The sequence below is a fragment of the Aquarana catesbeiana genome, linkage group LG04, assembly GCF_042186555.1.
Source record: "Aquarana catesbeiana isolate 2022-GZ linkage group LG04, ASM4218655v1, whole genome shotgun sequence".
NCBI classification, from domain to species: domain Eukaryota; kingdom Metazoa; phylum Chordata; class Amphibia; order Anura; family Ranidae; genus Aquarana; species Aquarana catesbeiana.
Genome location: NC_133327.1, coordinates 675,397,535 through 675,417,619, shown reverse-complemented (window position 1 = coordinate 675,417,619; position 20,085 = coordinate 675,397,535). Strand labels below are relative to the sequence as shown.

General features: G+C 45.8%; 1 protein-coding gene across 6 annotated transcripts in view; it reads right to left on the bottom strand.

Annotated features, from left to right (window-relative positions):
• The window catches only part of PLCB4 (phospholipase C beta 4), a 535,803-nt gene that overhangs the window by 341,146 nt on the left and 174,572 nt on the right, over window positions 1–20,085 (bottom strand). For all 6 annotated transcript variants that reach the window (XM_073628632.1, XM_073628629.1, XM_073628631.1 and 3 more), the window contains one exon: window positions 3,703–3,761. The gene's annotated coding sequence lies outside the window, so the exon portion shown is untranslated. The remainder of the gene's footprint in view (window positions 1–3,702; window positions 3,762–20,085) is intronic.

Sequence of the window (20,085 nt, the reverse complement as noted above, 5' to 3'; positions counted from 1 at the left end):
TATAAAAGATGATGTTACGCCCAGTAAATAGATACCGAACATACAAAGTGTAGGTGCCGCTCAGGTAGAGAGGTAAAGCCCAACAAGACCCTCTTTTAGTGCAGGCAGGAACGGGGAGCTCGCCCCAGCTCCAAGCTGCAGCAATGTCAAAGGAAAAGGTCCATGAGCCGCACATCATGAAGCCGAGCCATGTGCATGAAGAGAGATGAATGGCAGCCTCAGTCCAGGCTCCAGCCAGGCTCCGGCCCAACGCGTGTCGCTCCGCCCCTTGAAGCCTAACCACGGGGATCCCATCTCACTTCATGCACATGCGTCTGCTTCATGATGGGCGGCCTATGGTGCTTTTCCTTTGACATACCAAACATGGCACGCTTTAAAAATGACGTACGCTTGTAGAATGGCACCAAACTGTGGTACTTAAAAATCTCCATTGGCAACGCTTTCAACATTTTTTTAAAGGTTATCAGTTTATGAGTTAGGGCTAGTTTACATTTGCTTCAAAACAAGGCTTCAGACAGGTTTTGTTAAAGCTCTCTGAACGCCAGTCAAAGCTCCTGTCACTAAATAAAATGGTTAGCTTACAGTCCTGTTTACACCCTGCTTTTGCTTGGTACTTTGATGAGGCTTTGGTGGGGCTTCGATGAGGCTTTGGTGGAGCTTCGGGGAGGCTTCGGTGAGGCTTCGGTGAGGCTTCGGTGGGGCTTCGGTGGGACTTCAAGCAAGCTTTGCCACAGACGTCTATGGAGGCTTTGAAGACACTTTGAAGCACCACTGAAGCTACATGGGATATAATTTTTGAAGCGAAGCCGAAGCAAAGCAAAAGCAAGGTGCATGGCAAAGCTCCCTTGAAGCTTGCTTGAAGCACCTGCAGCTTTTGAGAGGCTTTAATTCAGCTTTAGCTGCACTTTGTTTTGGAGAAATTGCAGGTATGAGATATCAGCACACACGCAGGGCATCTGCCAAGCTTCAACAAAGCTTCAAAAGAGCATCATTGAAGCATCACTAAAGCTTCACCGAAGCCCCACCGAAGCATCAAAAACACATCATAAAAGCGTGTTGAAGCAGTAGGCGCTTTAGGGATAGTTTACACTTGCTTCAAAACATGGCTTCGGACACGCTTTGTTAAAGCTTTTGTGAGTGCCAGTCAGAGCTCCTGTCAATAAATAAAATGGTTAACTTACAGTCCTGTTTACACCTTGCTTTTGCTTGGTGCTTCGATGAGGCTTCGATGAGGCTTCGGTGAGCCTTTGGTGGGGCTTCGATGATCCTTTGTTGGGACTTCGATGAGGCTTCGGTGAGGCTTCGTGGTGCTTCGATGAGGCTTCATGTGGCTTCAGTGGGGCTTCAAGCGAGCTTTGCCATAGACTTCTATGGAGGCTTTGAAGACGCTTTGAAGCACTAACTAAAGCTACACGGGGTATAATTTTTGAAGCAAAGCCGAAGCAAAGCAAAGCAAAACCAAGGTGTAAACAAGACTGTAAGCTAACCATTTTAATTAGTGACAGGAGCTTTGACTGGTGTTCAGAGAGCTTCAACAAAGCCTGTCCGAAGCCTTGTTTTGAAGCAAGTGTAAACTAGCTGTTAATGTGTGTTGAAGCCGAAGCAAGTGTAGATGAGCCCTTACAGAGGAGGTCTAGTGCTAGAATTATTGCTCTCGCTATAATGTGTGGTGCAAACTTTGTTTAATTGCGGACACGTCCTATGTATGCGTGCGTTTCTGCGGGCGAGCACGAGAGCGAGGGACGCTTAAAAAAAAAAAAAAATTATTATTATAACAGGTCCCCCTTATGGAGAAATCTGGGGTCTATAAGACCCCAAATCTCTCCTCAACCCTGGAAAGCCTGATATTAAAAAAATATTTTAAAAAAAACATTGATCTCTGCTTTCCAGGAAAAAAAAAAATGTCAGTGTTTACATCAGCCAGGACCGGAAGTGACATCATGACATCGCTTCTGGTCTAACAGGATCATAGAGATGGCCGGAGACCATTTGGCCTTTGGTCAGCTCTCTGGTAAGCAGGCGCCATCGTTGGATCGGATCTTGGGCTCCCCGATCACATGGGAGAGGCACCGAATCAGCCGCCAAGTGAATCACCGGCTGAAAAGAAAGATATCTGGATGATGCCTGTAGCTGCAGGCATCATCCAGATATCTCCACTTCAGGTCCCGGATGTCACATGACGTCCTACAGGCAGGAAGTGGTTAAAAACCTTTTTTTTCTCTGCAGGTTTAGTTAGATTACTTACCTGTAATGGAGGATGTACCAGGATGTGCAGGCTGCTGCATTCTGTAGAAACCTTCTCTGCAGGTATGCCCCGTCCTCTTCCTGTTTAGTCACAGGATTCTCCCCCCCCCCATTCACAGATCATATAATCAGTGAAAGAACTTTTCTCATTGGAAGAGAGGCCAGGAAGGGGTGTGTCCACATTGGATTGTCTTTAGTATAGCTGAGCTCGGAGACCCAAAGCTGTTATCCCTCACAGTGCCAGAGGTTCAGCAGCAGGAAGAGGACAGGGCAGCGCCTTTGTTCTACAGAATCCAGCAAAATGCTCATCATGGGACAACCTTCATTACAAGTAAATAATGTAACACTAACTGTTGAAAAATAAAATGTTTTTTACCTAAACTTCTACCTTCCTAGTGCAGGAGTTACTGGAGTAGAAAGTGAAGGGAAAGTGGTCACCAAAAAGGGAGCAGAGGACACATTTCCCGAATGAACACCCCTGTCAAAGATGGAATTTCTCCCATTATTACAGGAATTTACATAGCGCCAGCACTTTACTCAGCATTTTACAAACCTACCCTACCTGTCCCTATCCTGAAGGAGCTTACAATCTAAAGTCACACACATAGCAGATGTCTACACCAAAACTCCTGCTTGACAAAGGAGGCGGCGCCCCTAAAATGTGTTGAAGCCCGCCCATTCTCTGACATCACACCTGTCAAAGATGGAATTTCCCCTCATTATTACAGATATTTACGTAGCGCCAGCACTTTACTCAGCATTTCACTAACCTACCCTATCTGTCCCTACCCTGAAGGAGCTTACAATCTAAGGTCACGCACATAGCAGGTGTGTACACCAATACAGCTGCTTGACAAAGGGGGGGCGGTGCCCCGAAACCTGTCGCAGCTCAGCCTCCTCTGACGTCACACCTGTTATCCTTCGGCTTTGCATTGTGGCCACAGATGCCACCAGTCTTCTGTTCCTCTTGGGATCCGTGGTGGTTTCAATTATTAGCTGCTGTTTGATCGGCCCTATCCATGTATGCCTAAGTAATGTAGCCCCTGGCAGTCACTACGCTGGACACTGGAGTTTTAACATTGTAAGTGTACTTTGTTTTTATAAAGTGTTGTCTTATTGATCCTACTAACCCCAGCACCCTGTTTTTTGTTCCCTCCAATCTAAGGTTCCAATCTCAGGTGCCAATTAACGTAACTAGAGAGGGAGGAAACCCATGAGCAGTTGGGATTTGATCTGTGGACCCTGGTCCTGAAAGGTAGGATTTCTAACCTCTAAGCCTCGTTTTGGGCTTAGTAGTCATCTTACTTTCAGCTGTGTGTCTGGGCTAGACAGTGGGGGGGAATCTTCAGACAGCATAAGAAAAAAAATTGAATTCCAACCCTTCTCCACCCCATCCAAAGCTAGAAGTCAAGAAACACTTTGGCACAAGCCCAACTTTAATGAAAACATTTGGCTTACCTTTTCTCTTCTTCAGTGGCTATTTGTGGGGACCTTTTTGCATTCCATCACAGGACACCCTAAAAATAACCCAGAAATGAAGCGAAATGAGCATAGTTTGAAAATATTTCTAAAAATAAGTTGAAAAATATATATATATATTTTTTAAATAGACGTGAACTTGATGTACCAGAAAGATTATGGAAAATCAAAAGGCCTTTGTGACAATCTAGGTTTAGAAAATGATTAAGTGTGCTTCCATTTAGTGCCGAAGTAAAAATCGTGCAGCGCCCAACGCCACTGGAGGAGGAGGAGACGAGGGACCTGTAATGTCAACAGACCTGCCCTCGGGGAAAAAAAATTCTGAGTTCTGAGTGACCAGCCTTCTTTCTGGCTCTCTCCAGCAAGGGGCTTCCCCTGGGTCTCCTCCTTGGCACAGCTTCCCCTAGACAAAGCAGGACAGCTCTAGGACCACTCTAGGAACAGTGATCTCTCTCCTCCTCCAGTCAGTCCCCTCCCCCCACAGTTAGAAACATCTTCCAGGGAACACATTTAACCCCTTGATCGCCCCCTAGTGTTAACCCCTTCCCCGCCAGTGACATTTACACAGTAATCAGTGCATTTTGATAGCACTGATCACTGCATAAATGTCAATGGTCCCAAAAAAGCGTCAAAAGTGACCGATCTGTCCGCCACAATGTCACAGTCCTGCTAAAAATTTGCAGATTGCTGCCATTACTAGTAAAAAAAATGCCATAAAACTATCCCCTATTTTGTAGATGCTATAACTTTTGTGCAAACCAATCAATATACGCTTATTGAGATTTTTTTTTTACCAAAAATATGTAGAAGAATACATATTGGCCTAAACTGATTAAGAAATTATTTTTATTTATTTTTTTTTGATATTTATTATAGCAAAACGTGAAATTTTTTTTTTTTTTTTTTTTTTTCAAAATTGTCATTCTTTTTTTGTTTATAGTGCAAAAAATAAAAAACCGCAGAGGTGATCAAATTCCACCAAAAGAAAGCTCTGTTTGTATTTGTGGGAAAAAAAGGACGTTAATTACGTTTGTGTACAATGTCGCACGACCGCGCAATTGTCAGTTAAACCGACGCAGCGCCGTATCGCAAAAAATGAGCTGGTCATTAAGCGGGAAAATCTTCCGGTCTGTAAGTGGTTAAGCTTAGGGAAAAACCATGTAAAAAAAATGACACAATCAGTCTGAGATTACTACAGCCTAGCCAAAAACGAAATTGCCACTATCCACTCCACTATCCATTTTTATGGCAAACTTTAGAGAATGCACTTGCATTTGGCCTTCATCATTCTTAGATCTCCTTGTTTTTTGTTAGGCTTCATGTACACGGGACATTTTCACAACCTCTCCTGAACGATTTAACGTAACAGATAGTAACCCACGTTTAAAACGTCCATTTTGTCGCGTTTAGCCGCGTTTGTGTTTAGAAGCGTTTTTTTAAAAAAAACTTTATTTTTTTTCAAAATATCCCAAAAATGAAAAACGCCTGTAAACGAAACGCGAGTTACCGCGTTTAGAAGCGTTTGGCGCTTGAAATTCCTCTAAACTCAGCTTCTGAACCCATTTTTTTGGCCTTCCAAAAAGAGCCTCTAAACTCAACTGCCTAGAAATGACTATAAAGACCCTGTGTACATGTACTGATAAGATAACATAGAGGAGAGGGGAGGAGAGGAGAGGAGAGGAGAGGAGAGGAGAGGAGAACAATTCAGGAGCAGTTGAAAAAAATGCCCAACTGCTCTTAAACGTCCGTTTACCAGCAGCAGTGTACATGAGGCCTTAGATAAACCAGTAGCAATTACTAGAGTAGAACTGTAGGACTGCTCAATACTTTAAAAAGGTTGCATCAATTACAGCACTTAAATGTAATGTCTGTGTACAAGTAATGTACATTCGCTCACTTTCCTGCAATTATCTAATGTCCTACAGCGGATTTAGATTAGATGCGAGAACTAATAAATAAAACGCTCTGTCTTCACCTAAAATGATACACTGTTCAGTAGCACAGCTAAAGCTGTATGAGCCCATGAGCCCCAGCCGTTCCAGCCATCTCCCCTGTGTCCAATAAATACAGTTGTTAAACCTACTGTCAGGACCCGGGTCTGAACCTGCAACCTTTGCTATGTCGGATGATGTATCTTCTTGAGAACCTTGAACCTTTTTTCTCTTGAACTTTGAACCCTTTGCTCCTCCCATGAACGTCCTATTTTAGCCATGCCTTTGCACTTCCTGTTTGCCAGAATTTTGTGCTCTCTCCACTCCAGCCATCTTACTCTTGTTTCTCCTGCTGCCGTACGTATCTTCGCTACCACTGGTTACTGACCTTGGCTTGTTCCTTGACTATGCTTCCGCTTGATCCCAACCTGGGACCTTTGGCTTGTTTACTGACTACACTTGTGCTTGATCCGTACCTGCTATATCATCTGCTACTGGACCCTGGCTTGCTCACCTCCTGGTTGGGCGATCACGACCTGGTATTAACCCACCACAAAACCCATTTCTACCATCAGGAGCTCTGGTGAATACCAGTTAGTACTTAGACTCTGCACCTCAGATGAGACTGTATCATCTCCCAGGATGATCTGCTTGTGTATGTATCCTGCTGGTCGGTGGGAGCTTTTCTACTGCTATAGCTACTGCTCTCTCCGAGCCTGACAACAGACCATGACATCTACTGCATTCCAATGGAAAAGAATTTCAAATGGTGAAGCGCACAAGGAAGCTGCTGAATTCCTGCAGAGTGAAGCTGCTCAACGTGTACCCTGCACTTGTGTAACAGGGCTACTACATGTATTGGTGTAAAGAGGACTCGGTGTCACCCAAGGTTCTCAACCATGCAGGTTGAGGTTGTGTATTTTATATGGAGGGAACTGAATTTTAATTTTTTTCTAGGCAAATCCCAGGCCAAATCCTTGAGCCCAGAGGCTTTGTAGAGTACTGGGTGGTATAAAGCTTCCAGCCCTAGGTCAAAGTTTTGAGGACAACCAGCACACAGATTGTGCAGGTGTGTATAGACCTCATATTAGGGTACTGAGTATAGTTCAGGGATCCTCCCGGGAGACAGAGGATGGCTCCTCCCATTGAGATAAACAGCTAAACAAGAAATGTGAGAACAATATGTTGAGAGTGTCTGAACTGACCAGGCCAAGGCATGTGAGCTTGGCTCTGTATGTAAACTGTAACCCACAGCCTGATGCCTTGGTCAGGAACCATAGTTACTTAGTGTTTCTTCTGACTTTAGCAACCCTGTTACCTTACGGCAAGCGAGCCTACTGGTACTTGGTTGTCCATTACCCCAAGTCTTAGAACGCAATGCTACAGTTCCTGGTCAGATAGCACTGGGACTGAGAGAATGAGACAAAGAAAGGTATCTGTAGTCCTGAGGCTGTTCAGGCAATAGACAGCGACTGATTTCAGAATCCAGGGGCAGTCATAAGACAGGTAGCAGGCAAGCATAGTCCGGAAACAACTCCAAGGTCAGGGCAGATAGCAAACAACTGCAATCCAATAGACATTTGTGTTGGTCACGGCATACAGAGAGCAAGTGTAGTTTAGCAAACAATCTGAGGTCAAGTTCAGACAGCAATCCAAAGAGAAGTCCGTGTACAAGGCAGAGGTCAGCAACAACTAATCCAACAACAGGTCACAGCTGGGCACAGCAAAAAGGGAGCCAAGAAGCAGACGATATCACAAGCCTGGAGCTCTGGGCTTGTGATGTTTAAATAGAGCACCACAGCCTACCAGGAGGGATGAAGCAGGGTGGACCGTGGGCGACCGTTGCCTGAGCGGGATGTTGCTGGAGGGGGTTGAGTCACCACTGGCCTTTTAGGGGCAGGAAGCATGTTTGGCCAAGTGTAGAAAGTCCTGCCAGCAGCTTCTTTGGAGCGGTGCTCCACCGCTCCTCCATCGCTGCTCCCCATTGATACCGGCGGCGTTTTGCAGGCGGATTCAACCCCTTTTCGGCCGCTAGTGGGGTGTTAAAATCGCCCCGCTATCGGCCCGAATAGCGCCACTAAAACGACGGTAAGGCGGCGCTAAAAATAGCGCCGCTTTACCGCCGAAGCCCGGGGCAGCTCGGTGTAAAAGCCATCTTAGTCTTCACCTTTAAGCACCTGCCGACCATTCACAGTATATACTGCAAGCGGACAGCAGGTGCCGGCTCAGCGTCGTACATGTACGTTGCCAGCTTTTGTCCCGGGTTTGGGGCTTGTGACTGAACACAGCACAAGTTTGGCAGCTGATTTCAGCCAGTGATTTTGGCTGAAACCTGCTGATCAGCTGTGTCCAATCACATACACACAGAACTCTGTGTACACAAAGCAGCAATCTGGATGTTTCTTCTCCCTGAAAAGCAGGGAGAAAAAAAACAACCAGGTCAGTAAGTAAAAACAGCACACATTACATACATTACACTTGTTGGGCACACAGGTAACCTCTTGATTGCCCTTAGATCTTAACCCCTTTTACCAAAGACGTGTAGCAGAATACATTTTGGCCTAAATTTACAAATAAATGTGTTTTTTTTTTAATTGGATATGTTTTATAACATAAAGTAGACAACTTTTCAATCTTTTTTCATTTATTTAACCACTTGAGATTTAAGATAAGATTTATCCCCTTCATGACCAGGCCTCCATGCCCTCTGTACTGACAGAACGGCAATCTGCCTTGTTAACATAGGCAGAGATCGCCGTTCCGGCTCTCTGCCTAATGATCGATGGATGCCGGGGGACATCGAGTCCGCGATACGGCACTGCGTTATTTTAACTGACAATTGCGCATGCAAAGCTGTACCCAAATGAGATTTATGTCCTTTTTTTCACATAAATAGAGCTTTCGTTTGGTGGTATTTTTTTCACCACTGCATTTTTTTTTACAATTTAAAAAAAAAAAAAAAAAAAAAAAAAAGACCAGCAATTTTGAAAGAAAAAAAAACAATATTTTTTACTTTCTGCTATAAAACATATCCAATAAAAAAAATGAAAATAATCAAATTTCGTCATCAATTTAGGCCAATATGTATGCTGCTACATATTTTGTTAAGAAAAAAAAAAAAACACATTAGCGTATATTGATTGGTTTTCACAAAAGTTAAAGGATTTAAAAACGATGAGATATTTTTTTTACTAGTAATGGCGGCAATCAACGACTTATAGCGGGACTGCTATATTGTGGCAGACAGTCGGGACACTAACTGACACTTTTGACACTTTGTGGGGACCAGTGATACTAAATACAGTGATCAGTGCTAAAAATATGCACTGTCACTGTACTAATGACACTGGCTGGGAAGGGGTTAAACATCAGGGGCGATCAAAGGGTTAACTGTGTGCCTAGCCAGTGTTTGTGTACTGCGTGGAAGGTGCTTTTAATGCCGCGTACACACGATTGGGATTTTGGTCCGAAAAAGATATGACGGCTTTTCCGACGGGATTCCGCTCAAGCTTGGCTTCCGTACACACGGTCACACAAAAGTTCGCTGAACTTTCGACCGTCAAGAACGCGGTGACATACAACACTACTGCGAGCCGAGAAAATGGAGTTCAATGCTTCCGGGCATGCGTCGAATTGTTTCCGAGCATGCGTAGGAATTTTGCGCGTCGGAATTGCATACAGACGATCGCATTTCCGGATAAGAACTTTTTCCGACCGAAAAATTGAGAACATGCTCCCGATCTTTTGCTGGCTGGAATTCGTCCAGCAAAAGTCCGATGCAGCATACACAACGATCGCATTTTCCGACCAAAAGCTCTCATCGGTCTTTTGCGGGCCGAATTCCCGATCGTGTGTACGCGGCATAAGGCATGGATCCATGTCCCTGCTTTGCAGGAACACAGGATCCATGCCCTCTGTACTGACAGAACCGCAATCTGCCTTGTTAACATAGGCAGAGATCGCCGTTCCGGCTCTCTGCCTAATGATCGATGGATGTCGGCGGACATCGAGTCCGCGGTACCCGCAGATCAGCTCCCGCTGTGTCTAATTACAGCGTGAGCGGGTCGCCGGCGGGCCCCTGATCCTGGAGTGTGGGATCGTGTACCTAGCACATGATTCAGCGCAGCAGTGCCACCTTGCCGCTGTATAACATCATTATACTGGTGACAAGTGGATAATAAAAAATAAAAAACCCAGTGGTGATCAAATAAAAGCTCTATTTGTGTAAAAAAAAATTAAAAAGATATAAATTTATTTTGGGTACAGCGCACAATTGCCAGTTAAAGCAGTACAGTGCCGAATAGCAAAAAAATGCTGTGGACACGAAAGGGGTAAAACCTTTCCGGAGGTCAAGGGGTTAATATTTGGCACCGAGTACAATGCTAAATGAAGCCAGTTTGACAATTTTACCAATGAGAAAGAATTTCATATTCGGTTAAAGGTTTACATTGCACCCTACTGATCCCAAAACAGCAAGAAGTGAAAGCTGAAACCTTTCCAAAGGACACAATGAACATTTTGGAAGCCTGTTTAGATATAAGGGAACCAGTAATGACTAGCATTGAAAAAAAATGACAAATGAATTTCTTCTTTCGTCAAAGAGTGGCGCTATACTTCAGGTGTCTCCAGTAATTTGGAGAAGCATCCCGTGCGTTAATGACAATTTTCACATGTGGGCTAAAAGAACTAAAGCAATCGTGATACTTCTTCTATGTCAGGGGGGAGATGCCCAAGAGGAGCATCAAGCCTTAGGGCACCCCGGGTTAATGGATTTTAGAATTATAAACTCATTTAAATTTGATTGAAATATAAGTCATACCCTTTCGGAAACCTTTGAGACTGTTCAGTTATTGGATTCCTATTGTATAGAGACTAACTAATTGTTCCTTGATGAGGAAAAATGGGATCATGATGTTCTTATTGGTCTAAAAGCAGAACCATCACCAAGAGACATGTAACTCGACAGTTAATAACGAGATACTGCTAGTCAGGCCTGAGAAAATGACACAGAACTGGGCCAGTGTTGTAGTTTGCTACGTTGACGACAATAGGAAACAACGGCGCTTTGGCTAAGCGGTTGCTCTTACTATTCAGCTTGAGTCTTGGAATCAATTACCACCAGTGGTGTTGAGCAATCATTGTGGTCATCCAACCATCCATCAACCCCAATATATGTATTTATCTAGCAGCAAAGAAGAGGTGGTCACCCAAACTTAGAAGGATGGTGGAAGGGTTTCTAGGCTCATCTCATTTGGTATACTTAAGCAATCATTGTGACTAGGGATGAGCTTCGTGTTCGAGTCGAACCCATGTTCGACTCGAACATCGGCTCTTCGATCGTTCGTCGAATTGCGAACGATATGGGCCGTTCGCGCCAAATTCGTGTGGCGCGTCACGGCCCATAATTCACTGCGGCATCGCAGTGCATTGCTTGCTGATGATTGGCCAAGCATGCACTATGACCCGCATGCTTGGTCAATCACAGCGCCGCCTTAACAGAGAGCCATAATTGGCCAAAGCCAAGGAGGCTTTGGCCAATTATGGCTCAGGGGATTTAGTACACGCCCCACACTATATAAGGCCGCCTGCACGGCGGCCCTGTGCAGTGTGTTCCGGTGTGCTTAGAGAGAGAGAGAGAGAGAGAGACAGTGTCATTTCATTTGAGTTAGCTAGATTAGGCAGGACAGTCAATCAGTTAGCTGCACTTAAAGTGTATTGTGTATATATATGCATCCCAGGTGTTGCATATATATATATATATATATATATATATATACACTGTATTCAGTTTAGCTAGATCCGTTCCTGTTATCTTCTAGACTATTTACATTTAGTGCAGTGCATCCTGCTCACAGTGTTCAGCTAGATCCGTTCCTGTTATCTTCTTACTGACAGGCAGGCTTGTCTTGTTACAGTATTTTAAAGAAAATTACAGGTGTTCTTTTGATCCTATTAGTACCACAGTCAGGCAGCTAGACTATTTACATTTAGTGCAGTGCGTCCTGCCCACAGTGTTCTGCTAAACCTACAAGTAAGTGGGGTGCGTCCTGCTCACAGTGTTCTGCTAAACCTACAAGCTAGTGGGGTGCGTCCTGCTCACAGTGTTCAGCTAGATCCATTTCTGTTATCTTCTTACTGACAGGCAGGCTTGTCTTGTTACAGTAAATACAGCTACCTGAAGAAAATTGCTGGTGTTCTTTTGATCCTATTAGTACCACAGTCAGGCAGCTAGACTATTTACAGTTAGTGCAGTGCGTCCTGCTCACAGTGTTCTGCTAAACCTACAAGTTAGTGGGGTGCGTCCTGCTCACAGTGTTCAGCTAAACCTACAAGTTAGTGGGGTGCGTCCACCTCACAGTGTTCAGCTAAACCTACAAGCTAGTGTGGTGCGTCCTGCTCACAGTGTTCAGCTAGATCCGTTTCTGTTATCTTCTTACTGACAGGCAGGCTTGTCTTGTTACAGTAAATACAGCTACCTGAAGAAAATTGCTGGTGTACTTTTGATCCTATTAGTACCACAGTCAGGCAGCTAGACTATTTACAGTTAGTGCAGTGCGTCCTGCTCACAGTGTTCTGCTAAACCTACAAGTTAGTGGGGTGCGTGCTGCTCACAGTGTTCAGCAAAACCTACAAGTTAGTGGGGTGCATCCACCTCACAGTGTTCAGCTAAACCTACAAGCTAGTGGGGTGCGTCCTGCTCACAGTGTTCAGCTAGATCCGTTCCTGTTATCTTCTTACTGACAGGCAGGCTTGTCTTGTTACAGTATTTTAAAGAAAATTACTGATGTTCTTTTGATCCTATTAGTACCACAGTCAGGCAGCTAGACTATTTACAGTTAGTGCAGTGCGTCCTGCTCACAGTGTTCTGCTAAACCTACAAGTTAGTGGGGTGCGTCCTGCTCACAGTGTTCAGCTAAACCTACAAGTTAGTGGGGTGCGTCCACCTCACAGTGTTCAGCTAAACCTACAAGCTAGTGGGGTGCGTCCTGCTCACAGTGTTCAGCTAGATCCGTTTCTGTTATCTTCTTACTGACAGGCAGGCTTGTCTTGTTACAGTAAATACAGCTACCTGAAGAAAATTGCTGGTGTTCTTTTGATCCTATTAGTACCACAGTCAGGCAGCTAGACTATTTACAGTTAGTGCAGTGCGTCCTGCTCACAGTGTTCTGCTAAACCTACAAGTTAGTGGGGTGCGTCCTGCTCACAGTGTTCAGCTAAACCTACAAGTTAGTGGGGTGCGTCCACCTCACAGTGTTCAGCTAAACCTACAAGCTAGTGGGGTGCGTCCTGCTCACAGTGTTCAGCTAGATCCGTTCCTGTTATCTTCTTACTGACAGGCAGGCTTGTCTTGTTACAGTATTTTAAAGAAAATTGCTGGTGTTCTTTTGATCCTATTAGTACCACAGTCAGGCAGCTAGACTATTTACAGTTAGTGCAGTGCGTCTTGCTCACAGTGTTCTGCTAAACCTACAAGTTAGTGGGGTGCGTCCACCTCACAGTGTTCAGCTAAAGCTACCTGTAGAAGGTTGGTGGTGTTCTCATACTACAGGCAGGCAGTTGATTTTGCTAGCTGCAGTATCAGTACATATATATATATATATATATATATATATATATATATATATATATATATATCCCAGCTTAGTGCAGCTACAGGCCATTAGTATGTCTGGAAGGCCAAGAAGGAGAGGCAGACAGTCACAAGCCAATAAGAGAGGGCAAGCAGGCTCTGTGTCTAGTGCTGGTCGTGGAGACGGTGCATCCTCATCAGCACGTGGCCATGGGACACGCTTGGCCTTTTTTTCGGCAGCTGGCCATGTTGAGCCGCAACATGCGGAAGACTTGGTCGAGTGGATGACCAAGCCGTCCTCATCCTCCTCATCCTCTCTCACCCATGCCCAGGGTACTTTGTCTGGCAAAGCAGCGGCCTCTTCCCTCGGCTCAATGTCATCAGTGACTCCTTCCCTAGCCCCACCATGTCCTCCTGAGGAGTCCCTCGAACTGTTTGACCACAGTGTTGGGTACATGCTCCAGGAGGATGCCCAGCGTTTGGAAGGCTCTGATGATGATACTGAGCTCGATGAAGGCAGTAACACGAGCACGGACAGAGGGGGTGCCCAAGAAGGACAGCAATCTGGCAGTCATGCTCCCCCTGCTGCAGCATACTGCCAGGTTTGCTCCAGTGATGAGGAGGGAGGGGATGATGAGGTCACTGACTCAACGTGGGTGCCTGATAGGAGAGAGGAGGAGGAGGAGGAGGAGGAGGCGGCACATCACCAACGAGGCAGGATGCCCTCCAGGGGCCAGCCTAAGGGCAGCACATTGACTGCATCACACCCCAAAGCTCCACATGTGCAGGGCGCTGCAGTCTCTGCGCGTTATTCTAAAAGTTCTTTGGTGTGGGCCTTTTTTGAGACGAGTGCATCAGATCGCACCACTGCTATTTGCAACATATGTCTCAAGCGTATCTCGCGTGGCCAAAACATCTCCCGCTTGGGTACCACATGCTTGACCAGACATATGTTGACCTGCCATGCAGTTCGTTGGCAAGCGTATCTAAAAGACCCACACCAAAGAACAAAGAGGACCTCTGCTTGCTCCTCATCAGCTGAGATTTCCAACCCCACTAGACCTTCAGTCCTCTCTGAGACCTGCACTGAGAGGAATGAAGGTGTAGAATTAGGTGTGTCACAGCCACGTACTTGTGGGCAATCTGATTTTGGTACACCGACGTCAGATTGTACCAGGCAAATTTCCCTGCCCCAGCTGCTGCACCGCCGAAAGAAGTTTGCTCCCAGCCATCCACATGCCCAGCGGTTGAATGCTAGCTTGGCAAAATTGCTAGCACTTCAACTGCTGCCTTTTCAGTTGGTAGACTCTGCCCCCTTCCGTGAGTTTGTGGAATGTGCAGTTCCTCAGTGGCAGGTACCCAAACGCCACTTTTTCTCACGGAAGGCAATTCCGGCTCTCTACCAGCATGTGGAAGGCAATGTCCATGCCTCGCTGGACAGGGCAGTCAGCGGTAAGGTGCATATTACCGCTGACTCATGGTCCAGCAGGCATGGACAGGGACGTTACCTAAGTTTCACGGCGCATTGGGTGACTCTGCTGGCAGCTGGGAAGGATGCAGGACAAGGTGCAGTAGTGTTGGAGGTTGTTCCGCCACCACGCCTCCAAAATGCTAATGATTGTGACACACCTCTCTCCTCCACCCCCTCCTCTTCTTCTTCCTCCATGGCCTCTTCCTCGGAACCAGCGGTGCTCCGTAGTCGTTCAAGGGGCTACGCAAGTACGCAGGCTAAAAGATGCCATGCGGTGCTTGAGCTGGTGTGCTTGGGGGACAGGAGCCACACTGGGGCAGAGGTTCTGTCAGCTCTGCAGGGGCAGGTTCAGAGGTGGTTGACGCCACGCCAACTTAAGGCAGGAATGGTGGTTTGCGACAATGGCACCAACCTCCTCTCTGCCCTCCGACAGGGACAAATGACCCATGTGCCCTGTTTGGCTCATGTCCTTAACTTGGTGGTGCAGCGGTTCTTGGGCAGGTACCCGGGCTTACAGGATGTCCTGAGGCAGGCCAGGAAAGTCTGTGTGCATTTCCGCCGGTCATATAATGCCAGTGCTCGGCTGACGGACCTCCAAAAGGAGTTTAACCTGCCCAAGAACCGCCTAATCTGTGACATGCCCACCAGGTGGAACTCAACGTTGGCCATGCTGCAGCGGCTGCACACGCAGCAGAGGGCCATCAATGAGTACCTGTGCGACTATGGCACCAGGACAGGGTCAGGGGAGCTTGGTTTTTTTTCCCCACGCCAGTGGGCCATGATCAGGGATGCATGCACTGTCCTGTCACCATTTGAGGAGGCCACGAGGATGGTGAGCAGTGACAGTGCATGCATCAGTGACACTGTCCCCCTTGTCCACCTGTTGGAGCACACGCTGCGTGGAATAAAGGACAGGGCACTTGAGGCAGAACAGAGGCAGGAAGAGGAGGACTTCCTTAGCTCTCAAGGCCCCCTTTATCCAGACAGTGTTCCTGCGTGCCCGCCGATCACACTGGAAGAGGACGAGGAGGAAGAGGAGGAGGAGGAGGAGGAAGATTGTGTCAGTATGGAGGTGGAGCCTGGCACTCAGCATCAGCAGCAGTCTTTAAGGGATCAGTCCCAAGAAACACATGGACTTGTACGTGGCTGGGAGGAGGTGGCTGCGGACCATGTCGTCCTTAGTGACCCAGAGGACTCCGGACCGAATGCCTCAGCAAACCTACGCTGCATGGCCTCCCTGATCCTGCAAAGCCTGCGTAAGGATCCTCGTATTCGTGGTATCAAGGAGAAGGACCAATACTGGCTGGCAACCCTCCTTGATCCACGTTACAAGGGTAAGGTTGCGGACCTTATCTTGCCATCGCAGAGGGAGCAGAGGATGAAACATCTTCGGGAGGCCTTGTAGAAAGGTCTGTGCAACGCGTTCCCAGAGACTGGGAGGTTACAAACTCCTGTTTCTGGACAACGTGTTGCTGAGGCTTCGGTCAGTCAAAGAAGGAGCGGTGGAGAAGGTGGCCGTCTGACCGATGCGTTCAGACAATTTTTTGGTCCGCAGCCCCAAGGTATGATCGGTTCCAGCAACCATCGCCAGCGTCTGTTTTACATGGTGCAGGAATACCTAGGGGCAAGATCAGACTTGGACACCTTTCCCACCGAAAATCCTCTGGGTTACTGGGTCTTGAGGATGGATCACTGTCCAGAGCTTGCACAGTATGCAATTGAGCTACTGGCCTGTCCTGCATCCAGCGTTCTTTCGGAACGCACATTCAGTGCTGCTGGAGGCGTGGTAACCGATCACAGGGTGCGTCTGTCCACTGACTCGGTCGATCGACTGACCTTCATAAAAATGAATGAGTCTTGGATCACCACCAGCTACCAAGCACCTGATGCTGATGTAACCGAATAATTTTTTTTGAAATCTCAGATCCCTTCAAAGACTGCCTATGCTGATGCTGAGTGACTATTCCTGAGTAATTATCCTCTTCCTCCTCAATCATCACGCTGATAGCTTGTAAGAGCATTTTTGGTTCTGGGCGCCACCACCAGTGCCTAAGGCACAATTTTTCAGCCCCTGTTTAACAGGGGCGTGTAATTACGATTTTTGATGTAATACTTTGCAGCAGGGCTCGTTCCTGAATTCCAACTAGAGTGTCTGTGAGGGGTTGCAGTGTTGTGGCACCAGCACCAGTGCCTAAGGCCCAATTTTTCAGCCCTTGTTTAACAGGGGCGTGTAATTACAATTTTTGATGCAATACTTTGCAGCAGGGCTCGTTCCTGCATTCCAACTAGAGTGTCTGTGAGGGGTTGCAGTGTTGTGGCACCAGCACCAGTGCCTAAGGCCTAATTTTTCAGCTCCTGTTCAACAGGGGCATGTAATTACAATTCTTGATCTAATATTTCGCAGCAGAGCCCTGTGAGGGCTTACAGTGTTGTGGCCACAGCAACACCTAAGGCCCAAATTTCTGCTGAGTATATAGGGCAGGACCCTACTTTCAAACAACTAACTTACAAACGACTCCTACTTGCAAACGGAAGGAGACAACAGGAAGTGAGAATAAATCTACCCCTAGGAAGGGAAATTCTCTCCTGTAAGAGTTAATATGGGAAAAACATTTCTCCTTTCCACTGATGCTTTCCAATCCATTGGGACAAAAAGTGAGGTGAAATCTTCTGAAGAGGAGGAAAGACAGCAAAACAAATGTCACAGGGGTGATAACCCTTCCCTATGTTTTCCAAAAAGCTTAAAAAAGATTTTTTGGCTGGAGCTAAACACGTTAAAAATGTACCCGTTCAAAATTACAAAGAGATTCTACTTAACAACAAACCTACAGCCTGTATACTGCTGTTCAGAGTATATAGGGCCTGGTGGCCCCACACCTTTCCTTATTTTAATTTGGGTGCGGGGTTCCCCTTAATATCCATACAAGACCCAAAGGGCCTGGTAATGGACTGGGGGGTACCCATGCCGTTTGTCTCACTGATTTTCATCCATATTGCCAGGACCCGACAAGCAGTTTTAAATGAGATTTTTTCCTTTAAAAATGACATTTGGTGCAGGGACTGTTCTAAACACGGGAAACACGCGTCACTTTACAGGCATACTATAGACACCCCTCAGGTACGATATTTAAAGGAATATTTCACTTTTTTTTTTTTTACTTTAAGCATCATTAAAATCACTGCTCCCGAAAAAACGGCCGTTTTTAAAAGTTTTTTTTGCATTGATACATGTCCCCTGGGGTAGGACCCGGGTCCCCAAACCCTTTTTAGGACAATACCATGCAAATTAGCCTTTAAAATGAGCACTTTTGATTTCGAACGTTCGAGTCCCATAGACGTCAATGGGGTTCTAACGTTCGTGCAAACTTTCGGTCCGTTCGCAGGTTCTGGTGCGAACCGAACCGGGGGGTGTTCGGCTCATCCCTAATTGTGACCATCCAACCATCCATCAACCCCACTATATGTACTTATCTAGCAGCAAAGAAGCAGTGATTACCTAAGTTTAGAAAGATAAGGGAGGGGTTGAGTCTTTCAATTACCACCAGTGGTGTTGAGCAATCATTGTGATCATCCAACCATCCATCAACCCCACTATATGTACTTATCTAGTAGCAAAGAAGCAGTGGTTACCTAAGTTTAGAAAGATAGGGGAGGGGTTGAGTCTTGGGTTCAATTACCACCAGTGGTGTTGAGCAATCATTGTGATCATTCAACCATCCATCAACTCCAATATACAGTTGTGCTCATAAGTTTACATACCCTGGCAGAATGTATGCTTTCTTGGCCATTTTTCTGAGAATATGAATGATAACACAAAAGCTTTTCTTACACTCATGGTTAGTGTTTGCCTAAAGCCATTTATTATCAATCAAATGTGTTTACTCTTTTTAAATCATAATGACAACAGAATTTACCAAAATGACCCTGATCAAAAGTTTACGTACCCTGGTGATTTTGGCCTGATAACATGCACACAAGTTGACACAAAGGGGTTTGAATGGCTATTAAAGGTAACCATCCTCACCTGTGGTCAGTTTGCTTGTAATTAGTCTGTGTGTATAAAAGATCAATGAGTTTCTGGACTCCTGACAGACCCTTGCATTTTTCATCTAGTGCTGCACTGACGTTTCTGGATTCTGAGTCATGGGGAAAGCAAAAGAATTGTCAAAGGATCTGCGGGAAAGGGTAGTTGAACTGTAGAAAACAGGAAAGGGATATAAAAAGATATCCAAGGAATTGAGAATGCCAATCAGCAGTGTTTAAACTCTAATCAAGAAGTGGAAAATGAGGGGTTCTGTTGAAACCAAACCACGGTCAGGTAGACCAACTAAAATTTCAGCCACAACTGCCAGGAAAATTGTTCAGGATGCAAAGAAAAACCCCACAAATAACTTCATGTGAAATACAGGACTCTCTGAAAACATGTGGTGTGGCTTTTTCAAGATTCACAATAAAGTGGCACTTGAAGAAAGATGGGCTGCATGGTCCAGTCGACCAGAAGAAAGCCATTACTACGCAAATGCCACAAAGTATCCCACTTACAATATGCCAAACAGCACAGAAACAAGCCTCAAACCTTCTGGCACAAAGTCATTTGGAGTGATGAGACCAAAATTGAGCTTTTTGGCCAAGACCATAAACGCTACATTTGGAGAGGAGTCAACAAGGCCTCTGATGAAAAGTACACCATTCCTACTGTGAAACACGGAGGTGGATCGCTGATGTTTTGGGGATATGTGAGCTACAAAGGCACCGGAAATTTGGTCAAAATTGATGACAAGTTGAATGCAGTATGTTATCAAAAAATACAGGAGGAACATTTGCATTCATCAGCCAGGAAGCTGTGCATGGGACGTACTTGGACATTCCACATGACGATGATCCAAAACACAAGGCCAAGTTGACCTGTCATTGGCTACAGCAGAATAAAGTGAAGGTTCTGGAGTGGCCATCTCAGTCTCCTGACCTCAATATCATTGAGCCACTCTGGGGAGATCTCAAAACGTGCCGTTCATGCAAGAAAGCCCAAGAATTTACAGGAACTGGAGGCTTTTTGCCAAGAGGAATGGGCAGCTTTACCATCTGAGAAGATAAAGAGCCTCATCCACAAATACCACAAAAGACTTCAAGCTGTCATTGATGTTAAAGGGGGCAATACACGGTATTAAGAACTTGGGTATGTAAACTTTTGATCAGGGTCATTTGGGTAGTTTCTGTTGTGATTATGATTTAAAAAGAGTAAACAGAGGTGATTGATAATAAATGGCTTCAGCCAAACACTAACCATGAGTGAAAGAAACGTTTTTGTGTTATCATTCATATTCTCTGAAAAATGGCCAAGAAATCATAAATTCTGCCAGGGTATGTAAACTTATGAGCACACCTGTATG